A 7278-nucleotide genomic window follows, 5' to 3' on the forward strand; every position below is an offset into this window, starting at 1 on the left:
ATTAGATCTTCCGTTATGTGATCAAGACGTATTATTGTAACTTAATTAATATGTTTTAGTGTATTATATTGGAATTTAAATAACTAACTCTATGTATGAATTATCTCTCTTTTGACATCTGAAGCAGCAACCCCAATAATGTCGAAGTTCAGATTGAGGGGGGAAAAATTTGTAGTTTCATCTTTGGAGCATGCAATAACAACTATGTTTGCCGGCTTTTATGCTTTTCAACTACAGTACCCCAAGGGCCTTAAAAAGACTTTTGAGTATTTACAGAAGATCGTCTTTAGAATTAGTCCCGATAAGGTATCAATACCAGTAGTAAACATTGTAAATCTATTTTCTTATAGATAAAAGCAAAATAAATATCATAAAAGAATACTGTATATTTAGTTAGAAATTTGAATCTATTGTCTTAAAGGGAGAAGATAAAAAATGTTATAAAATAATACTGTATATTTAGTTAGAAATCTATTGTCTTAAAGGGAGAAGATAAAAAATGTTATAAAATAATACTGTATATTTAGTTTAACATGTTAATCTATCGTCTTAAAGGGAGAAGATAAAAAATGTTATAAAATAATACTGTATATTTAGTTAGAAATCTATTGTCTTAAAGGGAGAAGATATACAGTATTATTTTATAACATTTTTTATCTTCTCCCTTTAAGACAATAGATTTCTAACTAAATATACAGTATTATTTTATAACATTTTTTATCTTCTCCCTTTAAGACGATAGATTAACATGTTAAACTAAATATACAGTATTATTTTATAAAATTTTTTATTTAGTTTAACATGTTAATCTATCGTCTTTAAGGGAGAAGATAAAAAATATTAGAAAATAATACTGTATATTTCGTTAGGAATCTATTGTCTTAAAGGGAGAAGATAAAAAATGTTATAAAAGAATACTGTATAATAAGTGTATATTTCGTTAAAAATGTTAATCTATTGTCTTAAAGGGAGAAGATAAAAAATGTTATAAAAGAATACTGTACATTAAGGTAATAATGCTATAAATAAATATAGTAGAAAACCTGTATTAATACTCCTAAAATTTTAGCAAAATTAGCAACAATTACTTTTAACAAGCGGAAAAAGGGTAAAGTGAGGCTGATTTAGTGCTCAATTGGACGACTTTAATTCTAAAATTGTGCAAGTACTCAACCGATATAAGATAATAATTACGGCTCAACTGGACGACTTTTATTCCACAATCGGACTAGTATTCTACCGATATAAGATAATAATAACGGCTCAATTGGAAGACTTTAATTCTAAAATTGGGCTAGTACTCTACCGATATAAGATAATAATAACGGCTCAATTGGACGACTTTAATTCTAAAATTGGGCTAGTACTTTACCGATATAAGATAATAATAACGGCTAAATTGGACGACTTTAATTCTAAAATTGGGCTAGTACTCTACCGATATAAGATAATAATAACGGCTCAATTGGACGACTTTAATTCCACAATCGGACTAGTATTCTACCGATATAAGATAATAATAACGGCTCAATTGGAAGACTTTAATTCTAAAATTGGGTTAGTACTCTACCGATATAAGATAATAATAACGGCTCAATTGGACGACTTTATTTCTAAAATTGGGCTAGTACTTTACCGATATAAGATAATAATAACGGCTCAATTGGACGACTTTAATTCTAAAATTGGGCTAGTACTCTACCGATATAAGATAATAATAACGGCTCAATTGGACGACTTTAATTCCACAATCGGACTAGTATTCTACCGATATAAGATAATAATAACGGCTCAATTGGAAGACTTTAATTATAAAATTGGGCTAGTACTCTAACGATATAAGATAATAATAACGGCTCAATTGGACGACTTTAATTCTAAAATTGGGCTAGTACTTTACCGATATAAGATAATTATAACGGCTCAATTGGACGACTTTAATTATAAAATAAGGCTAGTACTCTACCGATATAAGATAATAATAACGGCTCAATTGGACGACTTTAATTCCACAATCGGACTAGTATTCTACCGATATAAGATAATAATAACGGCTCGATTGGACCTCTTTAATTCTAAAATTGGGCTAATTCTTTACCGATATAAGATAATAATAACGGCTCAATTGGACGACTTTAATTCTAAAATTGGGCTAGTACTCTACCGATATAAGATAATAATAACGGCTCGATTGGACCTCTTTAATTCTAAAATTAGGCTAATACTTTACCGATATAAGATAATAATAACGGCTCAATTGGACGACTTTAATTCTAAAATTGGGCTAATACTTTACCGATATAAGATAATAATAACGGCTCAACTGGACGACTTTAATTCTAAAATTGGGCTAGTAATTTACCGATATAAGATAATAATAACGGCTCAATTGGAAGACTTTAATTTTAAAATTGGGCTAGTACTCTACCGATATAAGATAATAATAACGGCTCGATTGGACCTCTTTAATTCTAAAATTAGGCTAATACTTTACCGATATAAGATAATAATAACGGCTCAATTGGACGACTTTAATTCTAAAATTGGGCTAATACTTTACCGATATAAGATAATAATAACGGCTCAACTGGACGACTTTAATTCTAAAATTGGGCTAGTAATTTACCGATATAAGATAATAATAACGGCTCAATTGGAAGACTTTAATTCTAAAATTGGGCTAGTACTCTACCGATATAAGATAATAATAACGGCTCAATTGGACGACTTTAATTCTAAAATTGGGCAACAACAGAGAGCGACTGCGCTCGCGAGCCCCAGCCTAACCTTGGGCATTGGCGATCTTTGAAGCCCAGAGCCCCCCGACCTATGATTTAGAGTTTAACTGTGTTAAATTGGTTTCTTTCAAATTTAATTTAACAACACTCTATAGTACAAACGTTTTTACTATAGAGTGTTTTTAAAATTAAAGCCCGCAACCTTCTGAACGCCACGCTGTGTAATCCCCACGCCCAAACCACGAAGAAAAATTTCGTATACTTTTGGCAAGTTATACCAGATGATTTTATTAAATTAAAAGTTGGTTTTAATCAATAAAATAATGTAAATATAATTTTTATACTTAATTTGCATCTACATTTCGATAGAGAGTAGATAATTTAATTATTTGATTATGTCTTTAAAGGAGAGAAAGGGGAGGGGAATGGCGAAGTCTGAGGTCTGCTCTTGTATCGAGTATAAATTATCCTAGATCGTGTTGAAAGAGGTTCCGAAATGACTGACTAATCGAAGTTTTAAATTAGTTAAGCCTAAAGAAAAGAACCAACGAAACTTATATTGTGTGAATGATACTTTACAAGATAAAATTATGAATTGAAACAATCAAATAGTCATATTGTATAGAATCACAATTATACTCATAACACAAAAGCTACGTTCATACTTACCCCTAAATTCACTTCGTTTAGATACCTTTTTTTTAAAACCAACGTGAGAAATCGCTTCGTGTTTGTTCCGGAAGCAACTCGTCCAAGTCGGTTCGCTTAAAATCGCTTTCCAAACTTAAAGGCGGGGAAGTGAAATTGCTCGTATTTTCCAAAATAGTGGGGATAAAATTCTAAACAATGTCAAATAATACTACTATATGTATATTAAACATGATTAACTAATTGTTTTGGGATACATTTTAGTATTTTCAAAATTCTAGTCATAATTTGAAATGGCGTTAAGCCTTGGCTATAAGCGAACCGGGGTGAAGTGATTTGGCAGGTGTGAACCAAGAATTATCGTAGGCGGTCAAAACTAGCATTCAAACCATGGACTAATTATAGTACTTCGTACAGGGACGCCCCATTCCCAAAATCTACGCTGGGCGATTGTTAAATGTGCGCTTTGGCGGCGGGTTTTGAAAGCTGCGGAAGTCTAGGGTCAAAGGAGGAGAGGGGGGGGGGTTGCATTAGGGAGAAAAAAATTGTGATCTGTCGTCTGCCGGTACTAGCCCATGCTTTTGTAATTTGTACACATTCTTTGGTTAATTTTGGTTATTTGTATGTTTTTTTGTAAATTTTAAAATATGAATTTCTCTTCTTTGACGGATAAGACATTATTTAAGTCCCCTACTAAAAAAAAAGTGAAAAAACTAGGGGAAATATATGATGAATTGTCTTCTGGTAAGTGTTTACTAAGGCTTAATACCAGCCTTGTGTTATTTTTAATGTTGTTTGGGTTATATTTTATTTTTATAGATGATGATGAACTTAAAGAATGGCCAAATTTGGCAAATGAAATTAATGATTTTGAGCTATTAGAAAAGAAAAGTGATCATTCAAATATATCAAAATCGCAAAAAGCTGCACCATTTAGAGTTTTCGATGATATCTCAAATGGTAAATTCTATTTCATAAAGTCATATTAAGTTACAAATTTTAATGTCACCCAACTTTGAATAATAATTTTAGATTCTGATCTTCAAATTCATTCTCCATCTAAAACATCAGCAATTAACCCAGTTTCGGAGGAAATAAAGCAGAACTCTCGAAGTGGAACTGCAAGTGCATGGTACATCTGTTTTATATCGTTCTTATATTAAGTTATTAACTTTTATATAATTTTTAAATAGCGCAAAAAATTAAGAAAAAAGAAATTGTTAAAACAGCAACTTTTAAAAGGTATACTGTAACATTAAAATTTAAACACCAACTTTAAATTAAATGTTATAATTTCTAGATACGCAGTTTGATGTTAACTTTAATGGTGCATGGCAAAAAGCACAAGAATCTGTTCAATCATTTTTGGTTCTAAATACAGAAAAGCGTACAGAGGAAATATTGAAATGGGTAGCTGGCATAAAAGAAGGGAACTTAATCTTTGATAAAGTGAAAATTTTATATGAACCTGTTTTTACTCAAACCCGAGAGGATTGTGTTTATGAGAAACACAAAAGCATTTTCCTTTCACGATTGAGTAATGTTTTGTCAGAAGAGCAAAATTGTGATGTAAGGCAAATACTTAACCATAACTTTATTTCTAAGGTTTAATTTGTTCATTATGATTGCAGACTGATTTAAGTGAAAAGGAGAAAGAGATTGGCATTAAATACATTTTATGGCCATTATTTAATTCATTGAGGGAGGTGGTTGGTGAAATTGAATCTACCAGCGAAAACATAGTCAACAATCAGGTCAACGAGGACTATCAAAGTTTATATTATATCAATGGATTCGTATTACATAAGCTACTGAAACCCAAAAACACAGAAGCTAGTCATAAAATAGGAGCTGTTTTAAGGGAGTTAAATAGTGAGAAAGTTCCAAAAGGAGTTAGAGATTGGGTTGACAAACAAACTCGTAATGGTTTAATTTATCCCACTGAAGGAGCGTTTAATTTTTTTAAGTTGTTAAATTTTCACATATTAGAATATTTTAACGAAAATTATGTTAAGGATAAAAAGATATTGGCAGTGAGAGCTATTAGGGAAAATATAAATATTAATGCCCAATGGGATAACATCTGTGAAAAAGCGAAAGTAAACAGGGAAGCAGGTGCAACAGTGTTAAATTGTATCATAGATACCATTACCAATACGGCAGGAAATGGACACACCAATAAATTAAGAAATGATATAAAACTAAATCAAAGAAAAAAAAGATTTGTTACCAAAGCCAACACAAAAGAAAATACGAAAAAGAAAATTGAAAATGACGTCAAAGCGAGAATAAGTTCCAAGTACCAAATTGATGTAGATTTGTGATAGGTTCTGTAAGCCTAGTGATAAACGAAAAATGCAATACAGTTCAGTTCCTATTTTAATAAAGATTGTTTTTACATTTTTAAGAGTTAGTAGTTTCAGTGTTTCCACCAGAAACTTTTAGGTGAACCATCATTTTTCCATCTTCCATTACTTGCAGTCTTTGACTGGTCCTTCCGTATTGATACAGGGTTGGCTTTGACCCAGATTTGCAAGCTTGCCGTTGCTTACTGAATAGCTGCTCCAACGGATCTTGGTTAGCATGGGCAGTTAAAACATATTTCGCACCTTTTCCCAACAAAAATTGGATAATTTCCAACATGGCATTTGCTAAAAGTAAAATTACGCTTGCGGGTTAAAATTAGAGACCATTTTGAAATAAGTATTCAATACTGACTTGTTTGACGCAATCCTGACAATGTTTCTGTTGTAAGAAGCATTTTCTTTTTGTGACTACTTTTTTCATTTAAATTATTAACATAATTCTCCCACTCGGTTAGGTAGCCAAGGAAGTCGGACTTAAGCCACTGAAAAAGGGGTGAATACAATTAAAACTCTGAGAATCAGTTGCCAAACTTTTACTTTACTTCTAGTCTTTTATCATTTGGTGATGTGAATGGTTTGATATCGTTGTTTCGTAAATAGTATCCATCATATAAATGGCCAACATTCAATACATCAAACCACTTATTAAATGTTTCTATAAAGCGTATCAACTCCTTGTGCTATCCAGGAAAATATGATCTTAAAGCGTTTGCTACTGATTTGCTCAGGATTTGAGTAGCGAGCTTTACCTAAGTTTGAATTATCAGTGAGTAATTTAATAAGAACTTAAGCATAACATACCTTCATTTTGTTTTCAAGTGACACGTGGTCTATAGTAATTTTGTGAAGCTTTCTGAAATTAGCCCCATTTTCCATATCTTTACGATACAATGCTTTAATAACATCCCATGTGAGTTTTTCACCATTAATTTGCATTAGGCGATAGGTACATCCCTCTGTACTACTGCCTAGGCAATTTCGAACGGTTTTTATCAAGTGGGGTACGTCACATATGAAGAATAGTGGCCTTTCAGGAGCAAATGGGTTGTCACATTTGTAATTGTCTTCTTTAGTGTTCATATTAAAGCATTTCCTGTTAGTGGAAGCTCCATCTCCTACCACGCCTAACACTTTAAAGCCTGTGAACTCCAGCTTTAGGATAGCTTCCCACACAAGTGTATCCAATTTCTCAGCAGTCAGTGAATTATTTGCAAAATGCGCAAATGGACGTTTAAACCCTGTTGTAGCTCCTCTAATCATAAATTGCAATACGTGGCTTGCCAAGGGTTTATCCTTGTAAAACTCGGAACGAAGTTCGCTTAGCCGCCGCTCAGCGCTACTTAAATGAGTGTATCCAATCACTTCACCAGTATTCTTCCGGTACACCAGATCTTCTTCGATCTTAATTTCATCACAAACCAGGAAAAAATATTCCTGGTGTTCTTGTGTTTTTATTACTTCGAAATCTTTCTTCATTCTTAGAAAAACTTCGTCATGAAAACCTGGTGTTACTCCCAGATTTTCTG

The 7278-nt window shown here is 32.2% G+C and overlaps 1 long non-coding RNA gene across 1 annotated transcript; it reads right to left on the minus strand.

The window, feature by feature from the left end:
- Positions 1-5789: 5789 nt before the first annotated feature.
- LOC149933562 (uncharacterized) lies at positions 5790-6174 on the minus strand. Its single transcript, XR_016473224.1, has 2 exons — positions 6105-6174; positions 5790-6037 (listed from the first exon to the last, which is right to left on the minus strand). It is a non-coding gene; the product is annotated as an uncharacterized LOC149933562 (long non-coding RNA).
- Between the last annotated feature and the right edge of the window lie 1104 nt (positions 6175-7278).

This window comes from Leiobunum rupestre, chromosome 8 (assembly GCF_980474605.1).
Source record: "Leiobunum rupestre chromosome 8, qqLeiRupe1.1.hap1, whole genome shotgun sequence".
In the NCBI taxonomy this organism is placed as follows: domain Eukaryota; kingdom Metazoa; phylum Arthropoda; class Arachnida; order Opiliones; family Sclerosomatidae; genus Leiobunum; species Leiobunum rupestre.